Source organism: Condylura cristata, unplaced genomic scaffold, assembly GCF_000260355.1.
Source record: "Condylura cristata isolate star-nosed mole 26May11 unplaced genomic scaffold, ConCri1.0 scaffold00035, whole genome shotgun sequence".
In the NCBI taxonomy this organism is placed as follows: domain Eukaryota; kingdom Metazoa; phylum Chordata; class Mammalia; order Eulipotyphla; family Talpidae; genus Condylura; species Condylura cristata.
Window position 1 is genome coordinate 2,504,644 of NW_004567136.1, and position 26,350 is coordinate 2,530,993.

Sequence of the window (26,350 nt, forward strand, 5' to 3'; positions counted from 1 at the left end):
AGGCAGATTTACGCAGTACACTGCTGAGGGGAGCAGCGGGCGGGTCAGGAGAGGTCTGCCACACCATGTGGTCATCTCCGGGGCAGGCGGGGATCGAACTCATGAGGAAGCGGCTTTAGATTCTCAGTGCTGTGTTTTAACCCGCTGTGCCACCAGGGAGGGCCTACTTTTATTTTTAAGTATAAAATTCAGTGGTTTTTAGTACAATTGTCTGGCATCATTTGTTAAAGACAGTTCTTTACCCCATGAAATTGTTTAGTACCTATCTAAAATCAATTGACCATAAGTGTAAGAGCTTTTTTCTTGACTCCCAACTCTATTCCTTTGATCCCTATATCTCTCTTTATCCCTCTACCACATCGTCTTGATTCAAAGCTTTGTAATAAGCTTGAAATCAGGAAAAATGAGTTCTTCAACTTTTTCTTATTTTACAAGTTTATTTTACTACTTGGATCTCTTGCATTTTAACAAGAATTTTCAGCTTATCAATATCTACAACAACCACCAGAAAAAGCATCTGGAATGTTGATAAGGTTTGTATTGAACCTGTAGCTCAATTTGGATAGTACCATCTATTAATATTGAGTCCCCCAATCCATGAACATGGAATGTCTCCATTTTTTCATGTCTTAAATTTCCTTCTATGATTATAGTTTTCAGTATACAAGACTTATGCTTTTTTAAATAAATTCATGTCTAACTATTTCATTCTTTTGATATTATTGTAAGTAGAAATGTTTCTTTATATCTTTATCAAGTTAGTATAGAGAATGCAATTGATTTTTGTATGGTGATCTCATACCCTGCAACCTTGCTGGCTTCATTTATTGTTGTTAATATAGCTTAGAGAGTTTTACATCTTCCTCCCAATTGGTATGTTTTTTATTTCTTATTTGTGAACAATTTCCAGTTAAAACCTTGAGTACAGTATTGAATAAAAATGGTGAGAACAGACATCATTGACCTGCTCCTTCTTTGGGGAAAAAAGCATTCAGTCTTTTACCACTCAGTATGATTTAGCTGTGGTTTTTGTAGACGCCCCTAATCAAGTTGAGGAAATACTTCTTTATATCTAGTGCTTTTATAATGAAAGGGTGTTGAATATTGTCAAATGTATGTTCTGTGTCTATTAAGATAATCATATGGTTTTTGCCCTTTATTCTATTATTCCGGTATATTACTTTGATTGATTTTGTATGTTGAATCATTCCTGGGATAAATCCCAACAAGTCATGGTGCATAATCCTTTTTACATGTTGCTGAATTTTGTTTATAAGTATTTTATTGAGGATTTTTACATATATTCATTATATAGATCATTCTGTAGCTTTATAGCTTTATTTTTAATTTTGGTATCAGAGCAATAGTAACATAACAGAATGAGTTTGAAAGGGGTTTCAACTATTGTACTTTTTTGAAAGTTTTTAAGGACCGGTATTAATTATTTTAAACATGTGGTAGAATTTAATAGTGTATCCATATGGTCCTAGTAGATTGTGTGTGAGTGTAGATGTTTTTTGATTACCAATTCAATCCCTTCATGTGTTATAGCACTCATATTACTTTAATTATTGTTTAATGTGGACTTATTCTTCCCTTCCTAGTATATGTGTATATGCTACATGCTAACTTTTACATTGTCTTTTGCTTTTTGTTATAGGATTTGAGGGTTTTTTGGTGTCTCTCTCCCTCTCCCTCTACTGCTCTTCACAAAACTTCTATTCTCAATATAGAAGGAAAGAATAACATGAAAACACCATTGAGACTGATACAGATTGAGATAAATATCATAAGACACAAGAATGTAAGATTGTGAGGAGAAAAAAATGGACATTCATTGAACTATGTGCTGGGCATTGTATTGACCCTTGTAGTTTCAGATCTCAACCCTTATTCAGGATCAGTGGCATTCTTCAGGAATCTTACCATCATTTCAGAGCTGAGTGAACAAGACAACTTCTTGTTTCTTGTTTGTTTTGTCCCGTGATTGGATTTTTTTTTAAGATTTATTTATTTGTACTTACAGAATTGGGGTACAGACCAGAGATAATGGGGGCAGTGAGAGGACTGAGAAAGTACACTGCTGATGGGAGTAGCAAGCAGATCAGGAAAGGTCTGCTGCACCACGTGGTCACCTCCCGGGCAAGCAGGGATCGAACTCATGCGGAGGTGGATTTAGCTTCTTTGTGCTGCGTTGTTTTGTTTTTAATATTTATTTGTGCATACAGAACTGGGTACAGGCCAGAGGTGCAGAGGCAGTGAGAGGATTCACCAGAGACAGAGTGGGGAGCAGAACAGGCCGACTGATGAAGTACACTGATGAGGGGAGCAGCGGGCGGGTCAGGAGAGGTCTGCCACACCATGTGGTCACCTCCAGGGCAGGTGGGGATCGAACTCATGCAGAAGTGCCTTTAGCTTCTCGGTGTAGTGCTTTAACCTGCTGCGCCACCAAGGAGGGCCCATGATTGGATCTTTATGTAATTTTTCAGGGAATTGAATTTGAACTTTGAAATATAATATAAAATAATTCCTATAAATATTTGTATTAATGGCATTTTATGTTTTATTGCTGATAACTTCCACATATGTTTTGATGAGGTGGAAAACAGTCATTTTAAAATGATTGTTTTAATTTATAACATTTTAAAATGTTAGGAATTAAGGAATACTAGTGATAATAGAGGATTAACAACAAAACCTTTGGTTGGGACTTTTTTTTTCCTTTTCTTGATTGAGCTCCTACTGTGGATTTAGACACATCCAAATCGTGACACTAACTTATTGTGAGTGTTACAGAATTTTCAAAGGAACCTAAAGCAGTTGTGATACAACTCTGATTCTAAAATGTGTAAGCCCACCTGAAAGGAGAATTGAAGAATCATTAACTGGATGATGATTCTTCAGCAGTGGTTTAGAAATGAGTCTCCAGCTGGGCTACACCTCCAGCCAATTGTGAGATTCTGCCCGCAGTGTTGGTGAAGTTTCAGGTGATTCCAGTGGACAACTGCTGTTAGGGAATAACTCTAGACAAGTGATACTTAAACCCTCATTTGCAAGTGAATTATCTGAATATTGTTAAAAATGCAGATTCTGTTTTGGTTGGTAAGGGTAGGGTGAGGCCTGAGATTCTCCATTTTTCATCCAAAGAGATGGTAAGGTTGCTTGGCTATGGACCACACTTTGAATAGCCAGGGTCTGAGTGAAATGTTCCTTGTAGTGAAAATCACTGGGTGAATGGCCTTGCTAACTGCAGATCCCTGAACCCCAGCTCGTATTTGCTTAGTCAGAACCTCTGGGAGTAGGAGAGAGAACACTTTTTAAAGATGCTCATATTCATGCTTAGCCATTCATTCTACCACTCTCTGGATTGTAACTTGGTGGTATATGCTGAGATCCAGACAGTTTTAATGCATTCAGGTGTTTAGGTGGTTCTAGTGTAAAGTCAGAATTGAAAATCTAGGTGAAGGCAGTGGTTCCCAAAATATCCTGAACTCACTGGAAGCACCTAGAAGATTTGAAACTCTCCCTATGGCTGCATTCCACTTCCAGAAACAGATTTCATGGGCCTGGGGTGTGGTCTAGGCTCAGGAATCTTGAAAAGTTTCCCAAGGGATTCTGATTTGCAGACAAGCTTGGGAACCACTCAGTCAGGGTATCCATACTTGAACACACTGTCCAGGCAATTCTCATGCATGTTAAAGCTTGAGAACCTCTGCTCTTGGAAAGAAAGTCAAAGTCAACTCTTTCATTAGTCTGAGGGGAACTGCCTGCAAGAACTTCAGTTATAATTCTATAAGCAGTCTTAGAACTATGACTAAATCTTCAAACATGTGTTTGATTCACTGGTTGTGGGAGGACACAGGTAAGGGGAAAAAAAGACAAGGTAGAAAGAAAAAGAATATACATGTCTGATCCTTCTAGAGAGATTTACCTATTTGTTTGTACTGCATAGCCGGTGGGTTTCTAGGATGATTCATCCAGAAAGTGTCTGATTGTAATGAGGTGCTTTTATTTCTTTCTGCACTAACTTTTCAATCCTCATATTGGAAGACAGTGATCTTCAGTGATTACGATGCAATTGTTTTAGTGAAGAGTTCTGCTTTTAGAGTAGAAAAAGAGAAAACAAAAGCTATAAAATATATAGCTGTTGCTTCCAATTGCCCTGGACACCTTGCACGCTAATGAAAAAAAATCTCTCCTTTTTTGAACCAATTCTTTTGCTTGGGGGTTTCAAGGTCATTCTTGCGTTAATTACCCAGCCTTGTGTCATAGAACTTGAACTCACTTCCTCAGAATTAGACCTTACCCAATTACTTAGAGTCTTTCTCTATAGTTTCTCAAACCAAAGTTGGTTTCTAAAATCATAAAGCGATATGCCCTGGTCATATCCTTTACCATGCAGGGAAACACCTGCAGTCGGAGAGAACAAGATGAACTCACGGAGAGAAGCAAGATGACCCTGGGGAGGAAAGTGCTCCGGTTCCCGTCGACATGGTCCCTGCAGACACCTTGCTAGTCACTTGTATCTTCAGTTCTTTCAGTCATCCTTGTACCATCCACTAAGTTACCTTTTGTGCTTAGAGGACTTGAATCAGGCATCTGTTACTTGCAAGCCAAAGAATCATGCCCAGTTCATAATGGCAGTATTCCCTTAGTACATTGCTCCAGAGTGCAGGAAAGAGGTGTCAACTTCCCACAATCAACACATCTTGATTACTGAAAACAGGGAGCCAGGTTATTGCAGGACACAGGAAATTGTTTTTTTCCATTAGGGATGGAAAAGGGATAAGTGACTGGAAGCAAAAGAGAAACTCTCAAAATGTGAGAAAGGAGGGAAAAAACCTTCTTCCTGTGTGGATACCAACAGGAAGTAAGCCTTGGGTTTTCCATGATGCTTACCAAAGCCATCAGTTGCATAACTTGGGGTCAGAATTATTTAACAAATGTTACTTGTGTAGCTTGCCACATGCTGGGTTTTGTTGGACTTTTGAGGTAATAAGCAAAAATATTTATGCCACACTTTACAGTTTACAAAAATTTTTTCAGCAATATTATGTCATTCTCTAGATGAGGAAAAGCATCCTGAAAGAAAGTAAGATTCCCTCAAATACCAACTCCAAAGACTGGAACCGAGACTCAGCCAGGATATTCCAAGTCCAGTCTTGCGGTCTTTTCAGTGTCTGCTACATCTTTCTCCAGGGGTGGAGCATACTAGTGAGGGGAACATGAGAAACTCACCTACTAGGTGACCTTTCCAGGAAAATATTCTCCAGTTTTATAATGAAGCCCAATAAGAAAACAGGCATTGTTGCCACTGTTAGGTGTTTGACAGCAGAAGTGGAGAGTAATTGTGATCTGAGCCTCAAAATAAAGATTTCCAACACATCTGGTCCACCTGCATTATGTAAAGCAGTAGGTAACTTTCCAATAAGAAAGAAAACAGGACAAGGAAATTAGGGATATGGTCCCTAATCCAGGGCCATTACCTAATTGCTTGTGTAAACCATAGTCAAGTTTCTTAACCTTTCTGGACCTCAGTTTCTTCATCTGTAAAATGAAAGGGTTGGACTAGATGATCCCTGAGCACTCCTCCAGCCCTATAATTCTATGTTATTTACTAGAATACTCATAGCAAATATGCTGCACTGTGGTTTATAGTTTGCTGTAATTACAGGGTTCAGGCTAGGGGAGAAGTCTGAATCCTAAATCAGTTCAACGACTAATTCCTGTTCAGTCATGTCAGGCCAGATTGTTTTTATAGACATGAAATTTATGGTATTGCCCCTTTTTAGAGAAGGAGGTGAGGAAACTTCGGGTAACCTGTCCAGGTGAGGAAGACCAGACAGCTATAAATAATGGGGAGAGTATGAACCAACGAGGACAACTTATACTTTCAAAGTATGCTCACGATAAATCCTTCACATAGATGGGGAAATGTTTTGCTTTTTTAAAAAAAAAATACTGTTTGTCACATGAGGGAAAATGAAGCACAGACAGGGTTACGTGATTTGACCAAGGTCTCCTATGTTAGAGCCGGGACTGAGTCTAGATTTCCTTCGAACAGTTGAGAATGTTTCCTTGGGAGAGGCCTAAATCATCAGATCTCATTAGCCCAATGCTTCTTTCTGATGACTAGAAAAGGAGTTGGCAGGTATCACGCTTGCTGACAGGTGTTGGGGAGAGGTGGATCATTAGGGTACAAAGACCATTTTGAAGGTCCTCACTGAATATTATGGAGACAGAAGACATGTGCATGTGAGGCCCTCGTCACATGAGCTGAAATAAAAAGAAAAGCTGCTTGGACTTATAGAGGCCTATCATTATTTCAAATTGCATCTGGCTCCAAAGAAGTGGGATTTTTGGAATGTCGTCATCTGTTCTATCCCTTCATTACAAGGCTTGGTTGTAACTGCTGCTGACTCTTTCATCTGACCCTATGGCAGTTTTGTTTCACATGACTCACTTGAGCTTTATTACCAGTCATTGTAATAACGCTGGTTGACAACGCTTTAAATAGTTGGCTTCCCATGATACGAGGCAATTAATTTTATATAGCATCTTTAATACAAAGTCTTGAGACAAAGACTTTAAATATCAAACCAAAGAGGGGATGTTTTGCAGAGAGGTGGGGGTGGAGGTGAGGGATCCAGGAATAGGATCCGGACAATATCGGAAAAGTTGCAATGTAAAAATGATGACAAGACAGGCTGAAGGGCATTAAACATTGGGGTATTGAGTGAGGTTAGTCAAGTATTTTGTTCTAAAAGCTGTGAAATGTTGAATGGCCTGAGGGCTTTTATGATGATGGCACTCTCTGAGATTTATTTCACTTTGTGATTTTAAAACGGCAAAACCTAACGCACAGAGATGCTAATAGAAGGGTAACATGAAAGACAAAGGCCAGGGATTATCAATCATCCTGAGCAGATGAGGACTTAAAGAGATTTAAAGTCCAGTCCAGCCAGAACCAGGCTGCCCCGGGCATGGTGGCGCAGTTCTTGCCGAGGGCACGAGTGGGCAGACGGCTGGGGCCGAGGTGGAGGCAGACGGAGGCTGTGAGGTAGTTACACCAAGCACTCTGGAAGACATGCTTGCCAGACTCAGAGCTTTCCAAGGAGAAAGGGAAGAAGTGAGGGAAGTTGTCACCCCAAACATGATGGCTGTGCTGCAGGACAGGCATAGGACAGACCATGGCTGAAGCCCTACCCGCTGACCTTTGGTCAGTCCCCCCTTTCTCCCTTCAAACTGAGTGCCAAGTACCCTTGGGCCTTCTCAGAACAGGACAATCCCAGGAGTGCCTGGGATCAAATCATGACTAGATTTGATTCAAGCTCTGTTTTGCACCAGCTTCTAAGAGCATTGACTTTCAGCAGTTTTTATTTTAAATGTAAGGTCAATGTAGCATGTGTGTCCCCCTCTGGGCTATTCGTATTTTGACTTCACGATTAGAGATAAAGTCAGGAGCTTTGTGTCTTGTCCAAGTGGCCTTCACGGAGCCCTTCAACGACGCCAGAGTGAGGCCGCTGTTCCCTGCAGTCACAGAGCAGGTATGAAGCTCAGGTGCATAGCACCACTTCAGCTGCCCTGGACAGTTTCTCTGTCTGAGGACAGAGTTCCAGCCACTCGTCCACTTGGTCCCTCACACTTCACTGCACCCTCACTCTGACGCACTCCGATGCCCTTGAACTGACTTGACACCTTGTATTTGACTCTGCTCTGGCCTTACCTGGCCAGCCTTTCCTGGCCAGCACTTGGACTTCCTTTAAGCCTCCCTTTCTCCCCACCCAGCAGGGGCTTACGACCTGCAACAGTACCCTCCCTGGAGCTCCGCCTGTGGGTAGGGGTCCTGCAGTCACCCCATGCTGGGGGCAATGATCCGAGCGCAAAGGAACAGGGGTGCCCTGGCTGCCTTCACCAGCCCAGCTGGTGGACTGGCCCAGGGGGTTATCAGAAAACATTTTGAGTGACAGACTCCTCCTCTTCAAAGGAAACTAATTTGGAAGGCTTCACGTGTAAAGCAGACACTGTTCCTCTGTTCTATACAATACTTGAAATGGGGGGCTGGGCCCTTGTCTGCTCATCCCACTCACTGTCCTTCTCCCCCCTAAGGCCATGACAAGTGCAGCTTTGAACACTTTAACAAGGAGACTCTCAGACCTTTCATCACTTTATACAACTTCCTCACCCAACCCCCACCCCCAACACCTGTGAACCTGAAAGATCATCCTTTCCTTTCCCAGTCTTGACCTCCGTCCAGGGGTACATTTCTAGTTCCTTAGAGAATTTACCCCTTGAAGGCCCTTATCTCCCTTAACATGGCCTCTTCTGTCCGATTATCCTCCTTGTCTGTCCCCAGCTTCTGTCTGCTTCTCCTGTCTTACTTCATATATAACTAATGGTACCTCAAGGAAGTTTGGAATTATGCTTGAGTACTGCTTGATCTCAACTCCTGCATAGCTGACCAACCACCAATTCTTATGATTCTACCTGCACAATCTCTCTCAGATCGGTCACCTAAAATCTACCCCGACTCCCACTGTCTGGACTGGACCTTTGTCATCTCAGGTAGGGATCATGGAATCCTCAACACCCTAATTTAGGTCTCAGCCTGAGCCATTCCTGAGTGCAATGAAGAGGATGCCATCACAGGAGGAAGCCCCATTGATAAATGGATAGGATACATATAGAACTTTCTTTGTCCAGGAATCATGACCTCATCCTTTTCTAAAAGTATGTTCAGTGAATATAAGCCCACTTGAGTACATTTTTCACGTCAAGGACCCTTGAAGTGAAGGCAAATACAGCAGATTTCCTTGTGTGTCTCCTCTGATAGCATCACTTTTTTTTCATGCACAGTACAGGGATGTAAAACAGCTGTTCTCAGGAGCAAGGAATCCCCTGAGCGACCCACCACCAGCGCCCCTCATACAAGCAGACAATCTGACTGTGTTCCTGGGCTTCATGATTCACTCACTGCAAGGAAACCTACACACAGAAACGATTGTTCTGTCTCCCATAGGGAGGTCCTCATTATGACACAAATGTTATTTTCTTTTCTGTGGTTTCTTAAGGATTCTTTAATTGGGTAACCCTCTGCTGAACCCTGACTACAGTTGTCTTTATATTTACATCTTTGTTCTACCCCTCACAAACCAGTGCTAGAAACAAGTACCTCAGATCTGTGCAGAGCATGAAATAATGGAACTCGTAAGCCACCAGTGTTGAAAAGGACCCCTTAAGTTCATTGGGGTTCACTTCCATGAGGGATTTCTCACTTGCACATACGTGACACTTGGGGTGGATATCACAGGCCCACCTCCGCTCTGGGTGTGGGCCTAGCTGACCTGTTGAACTTGAGGGGCTTGAACCTGGATAACTTAGGAATTCATTCACTTCCTCACACACTTGGGTGGTAATTTAAAACAATTAGAAACATTTTCATTTCTTTCTTTGAGGAGAATTTGGAACAGGAGAAAAGAACAAAGGACACTGTCCCAAGAACTCTCTCTATTCCCATATTCTAGAATATTAACTTTCTTCCAATTTTTGTGGTATTTGTTTGCAGTATCTTGTAAGGAAATAAAGCATTAGAGAAAAGACTAAAAATTCCTCTTCTGTCTCAAAAGCCTGGATCAAGCCCCCAAAGCCACCATCAAGAGGCCATGTATACCTACACTGCCTGTTCATTTATTTTCTTTGGTATGGCATTTATTTACGGCATTTCTATCCTTTTACCGGCAACCCAACCTTAATATGCATTATTTATGTTTGTATTTCTCTTTCAAACCCTAAAATTTTTCAATGTCTACCTTAGCCAGGCAACATAACAAACGTCTTCTACCTTCAAACTTACTCTCTCTCAATCGTGTGTCACCACAACAGCTCAAGCTTGTTTTAGTCACACCAACATTGCTTTCCTTTCTTTTTCCTTTGTTTTTCTGTTACTTCTCTTGCATGTATTAAGAGATATCTTCTGCTATTTAGAAAATAGGTTTTTTTTTCCTAACCATCTCTCCCCTGAACACTAATCCTTCACTGTGGATAGTTCTGTCCTGTGAAGGTGTATTTTTCAGTGGGTTCTTCTACTAAATATTTGAGGTTGTATAGACTGTATCCTTTCATCTTTCAAAATGTTTTGATTTTGTCCTCATTCTTAAAGAACAGTAGTGTGGGCATAGAATTCTAGGTTCATAAGGAAATTTCAGGTTTATTCATTCCTTTTAAGATTATGAATCCGTTTTCTTCTGGCATTTTTTGGTTGGTCATGAGAAGTCCCACTCTTGGTGATTCTTTTGTGTGCAATCTGTTTCTGTACTTTCTTTTTTTCCTCAATGTCTACAATTTTAATATGGTATATATGGATACTATTAAATTTATTAATCCCCAGGGGGTACTTTTATTTTGACTCACATCTTTATTTTTCTCTAAAAATTTCTCGTTTTAAATTTGCTTACCTTCTCTCCTTTATTCTTTCTGCTCTCTCTCTTTTTCATTTTGAAAGTCTGCTCATCAAATTTTTATTCTATTCTCCACATCTTAAAAATAATTTTTTCATAATTTCCAGGTCTTGGTCTTCTGTATTAGGACATTTTCTCATTTCTGAATTCTGATTACTATTTTTTACTTTACTTGTGTTTAATTCATTAGTCAATACAATTTTTCTATAGAATGATGATTATTTCTTGCTTTTTCTACTTTTGAATACAATTATTTTTTTCTTCCTTGAAGTATTTTTTTTTTTAAGATTTACTTATTTATGCATACAGAACTGGGGTACAAGCCAGAGGAGTAGGGCGGTGAGAGGATTCACCAGAAACAGAGTGGGGAGCAAAACAGGCAGATCAACGAAGTACACTGCTGAGGGGAGCAGCGGGTGGGTCAGGAGAGGTCTGCCGCCCCATGTGGTCACCTCCAGGGCAGGCGGGAATTGAACTCATGCTGCAGTGGCTTTAGCTTATTAATGCTGTGCTTTAACCCGCTGCACCACCAGGGAGGGGTCCCCTTGAAGAAATTTAATATTTTTCTAAGATGCTTTACCCTTAAGACAAGAGGCATTTGTATGCCTTAGGAACAGAAGGGAGGAGGTGTAGTATATATTCAATCCACAATCTTGATTACTTTTCTGGAAAATAGTATATTTTACCACTTCCTGAATTACTACAGCTACTACTGTTGCAATGGCTTTATTTCCCAAACTAAATACCAGGTTTCATGTTTTGGCCAAAGTTTCTAAGTTGTCAATATATTTAAAAGAAAAGTCTTACAAAAGCATAAATGAAGTCACAAATAACAATTTGTTGAAAGTAATAAAATTGCATGAACCATAATAATCCCACCAAAATCCAGACTGAAAAAGTCATAATGAATAAATAGTTCTGAATCTATACTTATGACTCATGCAGCTACAAGCCCTAAAGATTCTAGTTCCGTTAAATTTTGGGATATAAGGAATAAAGATGAAATAAAAATGTTCTAAGTGGATATGTTTGGGGGGAGTACTTTAAAAATGTCAAAGTAAACTGCTTAGAATTTGCTTCTTTCTGATCAAAGTAGGTCTTAGCAAAGCTGCACAGTTATCTGAAATTCCTCTGTAAACTAATGGCAATTCTAATGATAGATTTTGCTTGTATTTACAAACTAATCAGATTTGTAAACATAGCTATGTCATTGTGAAATTCATGTCTCTTCATTAAAAGAAAGTTTATAGAGCATTTATTCATCATTACTTCAATTTTTATGTTATTGCTAAGGCTCTAATTCAGTAGCATAAATAGTTAAAGGGGAAAGGTAATTCTTTTTTTTGTAAATAGGGAAAGAGATCAGATTTTTGTTAGTTTCAATACTCAAGTCTGAAAGTTTTGGTTATAAAGTGAGGGAATTATATTACACTTAAGAGCAAATATCATAGATAAATCTCCCTATGTCTTCTTGGTTATTAATTAATGCCCTAATGATGCCAGGAAGTTTCTTAGCTGGAACTTGTGGTTTAAAGTAGCTGTTCTGTAGAAAAAAAACAAACCTTGGCCAGATTCCCTTTATAGACCTAAAGACTTTAGTACTTGCCATACAATGAATGATTTGTCCTCATTTTAAAAAACTAGTGAAATTAGTGACTTATGACTCAGGTCAGTTATATTTAAGAGAAATTACAATAAGTTCTCAGGCACCTTTTCAAAAGACAAATTACAGAAATTACAAACAAACATCACAGTGCATGTAATGCTTTCAACGTCTCTGGGATAACAAGCTCCTTCAAATTAAAATTATTTATTGTTTAGTGTTCTTACAAATGAGACCCAGTCTATTAAACCTGCTTCATATGGTGTATGCCTTCAAATCCGTACTGGGAGAGGTCAAGGGAGGACACTTAAAGCCTCCCAGCTCCCACAGTAATGAACTGGCTGCAGGTAAAACCCTCTGGATGTTGTCTCTCCCAAAGGTGTGCTCAAAATTTGGAAAAAAGAGAAAACCCACCAGTGGAGGGGACATCCATGTGGGTAATAATCCAATCTGTATTTTTTTTTTAAGATTTATTTATTTGTGCATACAGAACTGGGGTACAGGCCAGAGGTGCAGGGGCGGTGAGAAGATTCACCAGAGACAGAGCGGGGAGCAGAACAAGCTGACTGACAAAGTACACTGCTGAGGGGAGCAGTGGGTGGGTCAGGAGAGGTCTGCCGCGCCATGTGGGTCACCTCTGGGTCGGGGATCAAGCTCGCCCTGAAGTGGCTTTAGCTTCTTAGTGCTGCACTTTAACCTGCTGTACCACCAGGGGGGCCCTCAGTCTGTATTCTTGTTACATTTCACAGTATAGACAGTAGAACAGTCCGTCTAAGAAAATTAAAGATAAGCCCAGACTAGAAGAAGGAGTCTCTGCTGGTTTTGATAATTGCCCAAGTTATTAGTCACTGGGACTTAACACTAAGTCATCTTAGTTGCTAAGATTTAACAGTTGATCCCAACTGTTGATCCCAACTGTCTCTCTTGAGTATGGAAATCTATACAGATCAGCAAAACAGTGGCTGTCTTGTTCCAGGTCCAGCCCTACAATATTCAGGATAAATATCAGGAATATTCCATTTCTGGTGGGATATTGGTAGTTTCCTCTCTTCAACTTAATAGAAGATGAAAGTAAGCTAAATATTAATACAGAGGGGGGAAATGCTTTGAAATACATTGAGTCATGATCTTTCAAGACTCTTAAAATTGTCTGTACATAAATCTATTTTCTCTTCCTAACTTTTTACAGATTTTTGACCTTGGGAGCAAGAAATTTCAATCTGTTGGCACACATATTAGCAAACTGGGGTAACCAGAAAAGAAACAATTTTGAAGGCGAGCACCAGGATTCAGGGAAAGAGCTAAATATTAAAACCAGGTTTCAAACATTGCACAGCCAGAGCAAAAGTTATGAGAATAGCTCCCGTGCAAAAAGAAAAGAAAGAAAAAGTCAGTGAGATGGTGACAGTGCTCTTTGCGGTAACTGAAAGCAGGTGAAATTGAAAGGCATTTCATGTGAAAACTAAGCAACAGAAAATTAAAGTCTTTTGTAGGAAAGAGTTACAAAGGACTATGGGAGTCATTTCCTGCAGCCTAGTCATTATCGTGAGGACCAAGACCTCTTGGCTTGAACTTTTTGGCATTTTCCCCCTACATGAATTGCTCCCACTTTAATGTAACACCAGATTTGAACTTCCTACATGCATAATTTCAATATATCTGGAAACACCGGGTTGGTGCAAACTGATTGCTTTGTGCTGCCAGGACTGGTGCAGCCAAACAACTAGGGAGACCGCTTCCACTTCCCTTTGGTTAACCCATTGCCCAGGGCAGACAAGAGGAGGCCAGCGCCTGTGCAGGCAGCCTGAGAGTTCTACCTCCCAGAGCATCTTACCTTCCTTGTAGACATGCTGAGTGTTTCCCAAGAGCTCACTCATTTGTGTCCCTGCTTCACAGTGGTGAGCTGTAGAGACGGAGTGACACTCTGCCAGTGACCCACCTGAGGGCCTTAGCAACTCCCCAGTCTCGCATCTCACTTTCAGATGGGTACTTTGGGAATAAGGATGGAGAATTAGGAAATCAGTGGGGTTAATGAAACCCATGGCCCTAATATTCCTTATTTTTAGAACAGTTATGGGTTAATTAGTTTGGTTTGGTTTGATTTCGCTCTTTATTACAAGCTCTTGGCCAAGCTCTTTATTACAACAGGCCCATAGTCCAGATAGGACTGACCGTCCATGCTTTATTTCAATTTTTGGCTCATTTGTTTTAAATGTATCTTTAACAGTCCAAGAGTGAGTATCAAGTCATCTCCCCTTAAAGGAACTGGCTCAGAAGAAATTGTACTCAGACCACCTTGTTTTAAGTGTGTGAAGACTTATTTGATCTGGGCCCTCCCCGGTGGCATGACAGGTTAAAGCACAGCACTGTGAAGCTGTCCACAGCACTGCAGCATGAGTTCGATCCTCGGCCAGGGAGCTGACCCACGTGGCACAGTAAACCTCTCCTGTGTCACCTGCTGCCTGCCCCCCAAGACAGTGTATTTCAGTCAATCTGCCCGTTCTGTTTCCCATTCTGTCTGTGGTGAATCCTCTCACCTCCTGCATCTCTGGCCTGTATCCCAGCTCTTGTATGCATAAATAAATAAATCTTTAAAAAACAAAGATTTCTTAGACCCTCCTATATTCTATTCATTGCACCAAGTCGCCTAGATTTGCACACTGCCCGTCACATCTGCATCTGTGTCACCTTCTTCTCTACCAGCTTGTACTGCAAAAAGACAACACACAGAGAAACAGATCAGGAAGCCTAACATGGGAATGTACAAGAGCTGCTTCTCAGAGGAAACAGGAGAGGGGAATGAGTGATGAAACAGAAAGCGGGCGTGGAAGATTAGAGGTTGTGTTTTTGTACATTTTGTCTCCTGGCTCCATTCATTAAGCTCAATTTCCTTTTTTGGTCTTTATTGTTAATTACCTCTAAATATACTGAAATAATTCAGAAACTCTGCTATTTCAAAGACCTCAGGAATGATGGGGAAGGAAGTGGGGAAGAAAATGAGGGAGATAACCTACAAAACTTGTCATTTTCTATACAAAAATATATGGAATTTAGAGACATAACACCAAGGCAGTAACTAGAAATGTCACTGCAGAAGCTAAGTTACCAGTGAGGAGAACAGGGAGCAGCATGCACTGGAGTGGAGGGCTGCAGGTGTCATGGTGGCCAAAGGGTCTGACAGCATATCCCTGCAGAGTGAGATCCCGTATTTCTAAGTCATGGATGAGGTTGTGGACCAATATTGCTTCCAAAAGGAGGCAGAGTGGGGGAGGGAGGAGGGAAGGAGCTGAGGAAGAGGAAAGGAGGGAGGGAGGAAAATCTACAAGCTGGACTTGCATCCGCAGAGGCCCTGTCTCCAGTCTAAGAATCTGCCCTCACCTCGCCCCAGAGTGGCGGAGCGGGAGCAGCCAGGCTGCTGCCTGACACACTCACTGCGCCGGCTGCTCTGGCTTTCTGAGACCACTGTGTTACTTTCCCAGGGCTGTGGTGATGAGCTACCACATACATGGCTTCAATAACACCAATGTATGGCCTCATATTTCTGGAGACCAAAAGACCTGAGTCGGTTTCAGTAGGCCTCAGTCAGGGTGTTGGCAGGGCGGTGGAACTTTCTGAGAGTCTCAGGGAGAAGCTCTACCCTGTCACTCCCAGCTTTGGGGCGGCCTGCATTCCTTGATGTGTGACCACACCACTCTAATCTCTACCTCTGCGGTCACGTCGCCTTGTCTGCCTGCAGTCTCCTTCTGCTCTATCTTATAACACTTCTAACTGCATTTAGGGCCCTCCCAGATAATCCAGAATAATCTCTGCATTGGGGATGCCTTCAGTTAATCACATTGGAAAGTCCTTGCCATATAAACTAACGCAGGTTCCAGGGAAAGGGCTTCTTGGGCGATCATACTTCAGTCAACCATCAGACCCTTGGTTTCCCTGGCACTCAGATTTCAGGGAAGTGGGCTTGGTCATCCTGTCTCTGAAGAGTCATTTAATTCCAAATTTTGTGAACTCAGCTTAGTAGTCATCGTTTTCAGGCCAGATGGAGGGATTATATGATGATAATCTGTACTGGGATTTCTCAGACTAGGATTTCAATTTCACTTGGAGAATGTGTGTCAATTGTACTTACAGTAAGACTCTTCTTGAGCTCCTGTGTATGAAGCTGTGTATTTTGAGGGATTCAGAATTACAGGACGTTTCCTATTTCTGGAATTAGTCTTTTGTATGCTGCGAAGATATGCATGTAAGAAAGGATACCGAACGGGGAGGGGAAGTTAGAGGAAAGGTAAATGAGAGGTGGAAAACAGGAGGTGGGCACAAGAGTGGCTGCAGGTGGACTCTGAAGGGTGGGCATCTTTAGGGAATGACTCAAGACCACCCAAGACTGACCTAGGGCTCCCACTTCTGTACTCCAGTACCTGCTTTTACTCTTCTCCCTCCTAGTCCTCATCAAATGGTTTTTAAAGCTCATTGGCCTGGCTGTCTCCTTAGTCAGGCTGAGGCCAGAGGTTTCTCCTGCTGGTCCACCCAGAGATCTCCAGTGTGAGTGTGGTGCTTGGCATAGAGGAGCACCACTAAAAATACATGTTGGGATGAATGAATGAGGGAGAGGAAAAAGGAAGACATTCTGGGCAGGGGGTTGAACAGGAAAATGCTTGGAGGCAGGGCAGTTTGAGACACGCTGATGCGTGAAAGCCCCAAGGAGGAGAGTGAGGCTGTATGATTAACGGGGCGCGTGGGCGGGCTTAGTAGAAAGGAAGTGAGGAGCAGCTGCTCTGTTCTCACGTGGCCGGCAGGATCCTGCTGTTCTTGGCAGGCCTGAAGGCCTGTTGCTGGCAGAGCACACCCCTGACGTGAGGGACACAGTGGCAGAGGGGACTGCAGTTCAGGTCCTTCTCTGCCACTTGGCCACTTGAGCATGTGCTTTGACTCCCTGGCTGTGGTTCTCTGGTCTAGGGAGTAAAGACACATCCTACAGCCTTGGCTGGTAGATAAATAAGTCAAGTCATGTCAAAAGTGGAGCACAGTGCCTGGGATAGAGTTGGAACAATGTTATCGTGATAAATTATTTCTGCTTCTGGAAGATTCCGGAAGGGAAAGGGGAAGGGGGGAAGGGGTGCGGGGAGGGGCCCCTGGCTATGTGGTTGGGGGAGTCTCAGTCAGCAGTTCTGATTGGTGCTGAGGCTTCTCTTCCTCCCACCTGAGAGGCTGGAGGTTTGTGTGACTCTTAGGTCCCAAGGCCATCTTGGTGAGAAGCCCTGGGACTCCAGCCAGCAAAGCTTAGCCTCCAGGGCCTTCTAGAAGCAGCAATAGGGTCTTTTCTAAGGACTAAGTTTTGGTTCTGGGTCATAGTCTATCTCAGTTGATGGACTCAAGAAGCAGAGTGCAGGGCCACTGGGAGCTTGGGAGCATCCTCGTTGCACCTGAGAGAAAGGGTGAAATATGGCAGCTCAGTGCTGGCTCACTTTAGAGTCAAGCTATCTTTGGATCCACCCCTCGAAATATGAGACCAAAGATCTCTCCAAAGAGAAGATCCAAAGGGACCTTCCCTAGTGTTCATCAGGATGATAAACAAGAACAGAAAAGCCCCTCTAATCATTTTCCTAGTGTCTCTCTTACACGCTGAACAAAAATCTGAAGCCACGCTGGCTGGCTTTACGGTCTCTACCCCCATGGCAGGGGTTATGAAGCAGCTCTCCCCTTATTAAGGGGCTAAAGGTCAGAGGGAGAAGTACATTTCAAATGACTTGATGGACTGGGTAAAACCCATTTACTAGTTGGAATAATTTTTTAATAGACGAGGCCCTCACCAGAGTTCTAATTAAAAATCAATGTGATATATAATTAAATTCTAGTGATCACATATGCACCAGCCTGTCTCTTTAGCTTTTAGCCAGAGGCAGAAGAGGAATGCTGTTATTGATCAACTCAGGAGCCCTCCAGGCTTGTCAATATGAGTTGTCTCGGCGGCTGCGCCGAGGCCTGCGGTGTCCCAGCGCCAAGCCTGAAGGACACAGGCCCGACGTCCTGACCATTAAAGTGCTCTGCCCAGAGGACCCGGCCTGGCCCGTGGCCTCTGCCCAGATCAATGTGGCCATTTCAGCTTCCTTTTCCCCGTTCCTCAGGGTGAAGCACCCCTCACTGTCTTCGAGAAGGGTGTTAGGTGCCAAAGGGACAGCTGAGTCCGTGACTGAGGATCACCCCGGCTCAGGCGGCTGCGGGGAGCGTCCATCCCGCCTTGTGGGAAAGTATCCCTGAGATTTCCCAGTTGCTTTGGAGACAAGGGCGGCGGTGTTGCTGGACACGTGCTGGGGCACCAGGCCAAGAGAGCCGCTAGCCAAAGCTCATTCATATAAAGCCTACACTTCTTTTCAAAAGACTTCATGTTTTTGAGCTTTACACCCTCGGCTGAGCTTGATGATGCGAGGCACTGGATATGCTTTTATTCCTGTTAAAACGAGTCTTGTCTGAGGCTTGGGGGGTGAAAGAAGCTTTCCAAGTCCATCTGCCCTCACACACCGGAGGGACGGGAAACGGCCTGGTCCTCGCCAGGCGCCACCAGCTCTCCAGCGGCCTCTTTCCTTTTTAAAGCTGAAATTAGTCAATGTATATTTTTCACTGTCTGATTCCCCTCTTTGTCTTTAGAATTTTATTGTACAAATATTAATATATTTTTCCTTCAAAGGCTTTTAATTACCTGGGACAATATAAGGCACAACACGAAAGAGAACTTTCAGGCCTTGGAATACAATCACTCCCCTTGCCTCCCTATATATATTATATATATATAAATATAAATAAAACAAGGATATAATAGTCTGAGAATCTTACCTTGGTGAAAAGCAAGATTTTTGTCAGTTTTTTTTATTCCATATATATATATACAAAAGAATAAGACTGAGGGCCACAGGTCTCAGAATCCTCTTGGGTGTGCCGATGGAGCTAATGGTGAAAAGGAGAACAAGACATAGATGAAGGGCAGGGGATGTTCTGTGGCTCACCTGTCGTGGATCTATGGCTCACCCCTCGTAGGTCCATGGCTCACCCTTCATAGGTCCGTGTCATAAGTTCATGGCTCACCCTTCATAGGTCCGTGTCATAGGTTTGTGGCTCACCCCTCGTGGGTCTGTGGCTCTCTCCTCATAGGTCTGTGGCTCCCCCATCATATGTTGGGAGACATAGGAAACAAGACAAAGCCCACAAAGCACCGTTGTTTACTTGCTTCTCCCCCCATCCCACAGGCAGCCACCAGCATGTCTTCTCAGGTCTGGCTTCACATTACATCCAAAATAAGACCCCTTCCATCCCTTTCCAGCTAACATCCCACCCAGCACATGACTATTGTGCCCTCAATGAGTCTTAGTCGTGTGCCCAAGCTCCACAGAAATGATTGTCAGAAGTCCGGCAATTTTACAAGTAGACAGTTAGGCACAACCATGATTAAAAATTAAATAATGTTTATTGATGGATGAAGGGATTAAAAAATGAACGGTATTTACGTCATGGAATATTATTCAACCATGGAAGTGAAGGAAATTCTGTCATTTGTCACAACAGGGATGAAACTTGAGCGCATTATGTTGAGTAATAAGTCAGACCAAAGAGACACATACTGTATGATCTTACTTGTATATGGAATCTGAAAACATTGAATTTACAGAAACAGGGAGTATACTGGTAGTTACCAGAGGCCCGGGGGTGAGGAAATGGAGAGATGTTATGGTAAGCAAAGGTTACGAAATTCCAAGTGTAAGATACATAGGTTGCGGGGACCTAAAGTAAAGCTTGGTGACTACAGTTAACAATATGATAATTGAAAGTTGCCAAGAGAGCTATTCTCAGTGTAACAGCGGTAACAACAAAGTGGTGACTATGTGAAGTGAAGAATATGTTAACTGACCTTTCTGTAAGATGTTAATGTAAATGATGTTTGTTTTTTGGTTTTTTTTGGAGTCAGTAGGTTTGGAATTTGGGGTCCTTGGGTTCACTCTGGGAAAGATTTCTTCTCCACAGCTCCCCTCTCAGCAGCAGCATGAGGTGAGTTTCTCCACAGTACAGCGACCTTAGTTATATTTAAAAGAAAGTTTTATTAAGGAAAGGGACTGGAGAGTAAAAGACACTTGCATAGACACAAGCAGGCAGGAAGAGCTGCCCCAGAAGGGACAGGTTTGCTGAGAGAGGCCTGCATGGGCCAGGTGGGATGCCCCCGCTGAGGGAGGTAAGTCCAGAGAAGTCCCGGCAGGTGCAGGTCATGGGCAGGCAGGAGGCTGCTGCCAGGACAACTTGTATGTGTCCTTCACTGGGAATGAAAAAAGACCCCATCTTCTGAAGGAAGAATTTTTCAGACCTGAATTCCTCCCATGATCCCAGCATCTACCTTCCCTACCCTGGGTCAACTTATGATACCCCTGGGTCAATATATGCTACTTGACTGCTACCATGAGAAGCTCAGCTAAAGTCCCACCTCCATAATAAAACTGCTTTATTTACTGTTTCCTATCCAATGCTTTCATTTCAGACTGGTCTTAGCACTAACTTATTCCTTTATGTCTATGACCTCACTAAATTATTCAGGCAGAGTCAGTGTGTAGTAGGTGCTAACTAAATGCATTACAAATAATTCAGAACCAGGGATCCAGCCCAAGAGAGAATAATGCTGCCATTAGTAATAACAGGTTCAAATAACATCTTATTATTAACAACTGGTGCAGCTAACATACTTTTGTCTTTTGTTTCATTCATTTGCATAATATTCAATGTTTGTCTTTTGTTTCACTTATTTGCATAATATACAATGCTATTGCTCATTTGCATGATATTCGATGCTATCGCTCATTTGCGTAATATTCAATGCTATACTTTTTTTTTTAATTTTTTTTTTTAGATTTATTTATTTGTGCATACAGAACTGGGGTACAGGCCAGAGGCGGTGAGAGGCTTCACCAGAGACAGAGTGGGGAACAGAACAGGCAGATTGATGAAGTACACTGCTGAGGGGAGCAGCGGGCGGGTCAGGAGAGGTCTGCCGCGCCATGTGGTCACCTCCCAGGCAGGCGGGAATTGAACTCATGCTGAAGCAGCTTTTAGATTCTCAGTACTGTGCTTTAACCCACTGCGCCACCAGGGAGGGCCTCAATGCTATACTTTATACATGGGGAAGTCAAGAAACTTGCCCAGGGACAGAGAGCAAACAGGATGCGGAACTGAGCATCAAACCTTTACTCTTTTAAGAGTAGGAATTTTCACCAGACTCTATTGGAGGGAAATGCCTGTTGTCTCCACAGCAAGTTGAAATATTAGAGAAATTCTATGCAAATCACATTGGAGAGTGGTCATTACAGAACCTTGGCAGCCTTGCATTTGAACACCCTTGCTTTCCAGACAAAGAGACTGCCAAGGGATAGAGTGACTTGACTTCCTTGAGTCCCAAAATCCAAGTAAGGCTTTCTGGGTTCCAGACATTTGTAACTCGGGGAGTCCGTCCCGTCCGACTGAGCTGGCCTATTGGAAGTGACTTGCTGTGACTTCTCAGTGAGGATTTCAAGTCATGAGAAATGACACCAGGGAAGCCATAGCCCTTCTTCCATGAGTGACAGTACATGACAAAAGAAGATGTATATTATCCCCTCCACCACTGGATCAGAGTTTCAAAGAGACTCCAGGAGTTGACTTAGATGGGCTAAGTGGACTTCACAAGTTGACTTGAGTGGGCTTCTTCTGGGCCTGTTGGAATTATACTGAGATACTGGTGCGGTCTCAAAATCAAGTAATACAAGTCAATTGAGAACATCCTAGTCTCATTTGATCTTAAAATTTTGCATCTGTTCTGATAAATGTAGGTAGATGTTAGCACTATAGCAAGAAGTTACATGACCATTGAGATAAACAAATTAAGCTTTAGCCTTGGCCCCTTCTGATTGTTGTCCTGAGGTGAGTTATTTGGCTTATCTCAGCTTCATTTCTACCTTTGTACAGTGGGTAATATTGGGAGTAAGTGAGACAAAGTACATGGAGAGTCAACTAAAGTGCCTGACCCATGGTTAGTGTCTATCAAGTCTAGGTTTTCTTCCAGAATCCCAGTCAGGGTCCTCAGCAGGGACTTGGCTGGCCACACCTGATGTCATTCTTCCCACCAGTTTCAGACTGGGCTGCTCGCCTGTGGCCAGGGAGTGTATTCCACAGCATTCCTGTTTGCCAGCTCAGGCCTCGGGGCTGCTGTGAAGCTGAAGTTCCTTTCATGGAGCTCATGTGTGTGACAGGGTGTGCCCTGCTCTTAAAGTGCTTTGATGAAAATGCCTTTGTGCTAAAAGCTCTATAAATATAAGGAGCAGACCTGGGCGTGGTGTTTCCAGAATACTCCCAGTGTTACCCATCATCAAAGACTCAGGTCATAGAAAAGTTGGAAATGGAGGTTTTGCCAATTAGAGGTTTCTCCAAAGCAGAGGCGGCTTTTCTTTTTCAGCTTCTACTTCTTGATTCACTTTGCTTGATTGTACAAGGCCCATCTTGCCTTAGGTCTTCAGAGCTACAAAAAGCTCATTTCAAGTATCTAAAAAGAATTGCCAATTGCATATTGTCAGTCCACCCACCCTACTCCACCCAACCTACCTACCATCCAACCACACACAACAGCACCCCCTGGTGGCCAACGAAGAGCATATTTATCCCTCAGTTCCTTCAGTAGGGAATGTATCCATCCCTTCATTCATTGGATGTACTCATGCATCCACTCACTCAACAACTCTTTATTAAGTTCTACGCATCAGACATGGTAGACACTGAAAAATTTTCTACCAAATGAACACACGTGCTTTTTGCTCTCAAGGAGTCACAATTCTATAAGAAAACATACAAATAAACGATACTAATAAAATGATAGGTCCCTAATGGAAAGGATTAGAGGATGCTAGAAAGAAACCAGAAGCATATTTGTCCTCAAGGAAGCTAAACTTTCAAGGTCTGCTCATTGGCATGGGCCATTTTTGAGGCCCAAGCAGCGTGTTCATGTGGTGACACATTCTACAAAAGTAAACTATTTTAAAGGAATCCTTTAAAATTACTTTTCTTCTACACCCACTTTCTCCCTGTCATATTTCTCCTTGTATTCAATGGTATGAAAATAGCCAATGACATTTTTGAGACTGGCAAAAGGAATGTTGAGTTTGGGATCTGTATTGTTTGGGTTTATAAGATATTTTTACGTGGTTGATAGTTAAGTTATTGTTAGTCCTGTGAGGTACGGCTTCCAGAAATACCCCCCACCCACTGTTCTGACTCACCAGACGCGATGAGAAACTTCATAACCAGAGGTTACATCACAATACAAACGTGTGTTGTAGCTTCTGGCACCAGGACCATGTGAACTATGGAGGAGAAACATGATTTAAATGTATGAAACCAGAAGCCAGTTTCTGGAATATTCTTCAAGTTATCAGATATGTCATATTGTAAGTAGGGGATTTGGTTATGGAAAAAATTCAGCGAGCTTTTGCCAGATTTGGCAGCAATCTTAAAAAAAAATTTTTTTTACGGGCAATTCTAACTGAGCTATAGAGCTGAAAGAAAGGTTTTCCAACAGTCTACAATATCAACCAAATTGCCATCAGCTATGTTAGAGGAACGTGAATAGGTCTTTTTAGTATCTGTGCAAAAAATAGATATGAGAGTGTCTTGTGGAGAGGAGATCAAAGAATATGCAGCTAAATGAAAGAAAAGTACAGTAGAGAGATGTAAGACCTACAAATAGTGTAATGTTTGTGTTATTTGTCAGATGTAGATCTAGAATCAATTTTGATTGTTTTCTCATTCTAAATGAATGTTCACATTCATGCCTAATTTCTCTGTAATTTGGTGTTCTTTTCTGTTAAGAGGGCCTCCCAATTTTTATCAACACCAGACCCTATAAAACTTGGATCAGACCCCAGATAGAGATTGTGAGTTTGCTCTGGGGAGACCGGGGAGGGCTCACAGAGGGTCACTGTGAGCAGAGAGACAGGAATCTCTGAGCTCACCAAATGGAACATGATAAGGGGATTTGCAGGCAGAGGGACAAAGGTGAGAGGCATGTAGGAGCAAGACGCTGGGATGGAGGACACAGGTCATTCGGAGGCTCAGGAGCTGGTGGTAAGAAGAGCTTAGCAATACAACCACCCAAAAGGGTGGGCAGAGGACAGACAGAGCCAGTCTGGGTTCTTGAACATTCCTCTGTCTTTGTCCATTGCAGCTTCTGATTTATTCAGTCATTTATAATCATTCTATTCTCTGTGTACATGTCCCTTTTAATCTTCCTTCTTTCCAATACTTTTGCTTAGTGCAGGAGTCTATTTCCCTTATCTTCCCTCCTCTCCATCCTGTGCACTCAAGTCTATCTCTCCCACTCCTTGTGATAGCAATGACTACAGTCATCCAAAGAAATAGAATGGTATCTCTGGTTGTGCAGCTGTTTAAAGCATATCACTGCAAAGTTAGCCACAGCTGCTGCAGCATTGAGTTCAGTCCCCAGCCCGGGAGGTGACCCACATGGCATCGCAGACCTCTCCTGTCTCACCCGCTGCTCCCCTCAGCAGTGTACTTTATCAATCTGCTTGTTCTGCTCCCCACTCTGTCTCTGGTGAATTTTCTTACTGCCCCTGCACCTCTGGTCTGTGCCCCAATTCTGCTGTCAGTACAGGTTACATGCTAATATCAACCTCACAGACTGTTGCTTATGAACCACAGAGATGTACTTCTCACAGTTCTGGAGACTACAAGTCTGAGCTCAGGGTGGAGCCGAAGTGACAATGTAGTGGGGTGAGGATCCTCCTCCTGGTCATAACCAGTGCCTTGTTGGCTCCTCACATGGAGGAAACTCCCTGCAGCCTCCGCTACAAAGTCTCTGTCCATTCATGAAGATTCTTCCCTCAGGACTTAAGTGCTTCCCAGGGCTGACCAGCCTAAGACCATCACCTCTGTGGGCTTAAGATTTCATCATATGAATTTGGGAGGAACAAAAGCTTTCAGGTGATAATATTCAGAAGAGAGCATCATTCTGTGTTAGGTGTTGAGTAATGAATTGAGAATGAAAACAGTGAAGACCCTGGCTTCAGGGAGTTGCTGGTTAGGGACTAGTGAAACAAACATCAGGTTTGCACTAAACTCTGAGAGAGAAACCATATTCACCATCTGTTTATCCATTCATCCCTCAAGAGACAGTTGGGCCCCATCTGTTGAGACTGCTGCTGTGCATGTAACTACATTTGAGGGCCCCTTTTCCTTCCAGAAATGGAATTGCCTCCCCTTGTGTTTGACCCTTTGTTCTGATTCCCTCTGGTTTATTGACTATCCCCTTATTTCTTCCATCTTTCCATTTCTGCTCTCTCCCTTTCCCTCATTTAAGCACCCTGAAGACCCAATTGGAACTAAATATTTAAGTATCTCAAAGAAATGTAACTATGATATTTTATACAGGGCATCTCAGGGTCAATTGGTTGACCTCGGGGTCAATCAAAACCTTCACTTCCCAAAGGAATCTGAAAAGTGTGATGAGAAATGAAGAAAAAGAAAACCTCAACAACTGTAACTAGTAGAAATGCTCCTCAGTCCCACTTCTACAGTTACCACTATGATGGTCCATCACAAGTTTCCATTTCTGCATTGCTTCGTTTTTCCCACACTCATGGCTTTAGGAAAGCAAAAGTTGCCCTCAGATGCAGACCAACTTCTCTGTCTTTCCAGATGTGATGTAAAATCTGCATTTCCACTTCTTAAAAGTACATTTACTTCATGTCCCTTTGAATTTGTTAGTTGCACATATTCCATGCCCAGGATTTGGCAAAGGATGTCTCACAAGAAGGTCCTATTTTTAGCAACTTGAGGAAATTCTACACTTGAAGCTCCATATAGTTCTCACCAGATGTGTTTTCAAGTCCCTAAATGAAAGAGTAGTATGCTATCGTAAAATTTTAAGAAAACTCTTAGAAGTCATTATTCAACCTGGTAAGACAGTGCCAACTCATGCAGCTACTGCATTCTTTGCAATATCTTTTTATTTAATCTCAGAGATATTTACTTTCCTGTGAGTGACTTCATATTTTTTGGTTCATGCTAGCATTTCTCACTTTTCCTTTTTTGGATGGAAAGTTCTTATGAGGATTTTAAGGCACATACTCAAGCCTGAGCCGCTTGCTTTATTTGAGTACAAGGTAAATCTATCCACTCAGGCTTGCCCACACTGCTTATGTTCTTTGCGAAGTCTAGTCTATTTGCAGAGCGCATCTACACGTTTGCTTATCTTCCCTAAAGTGAACCAAGCTGT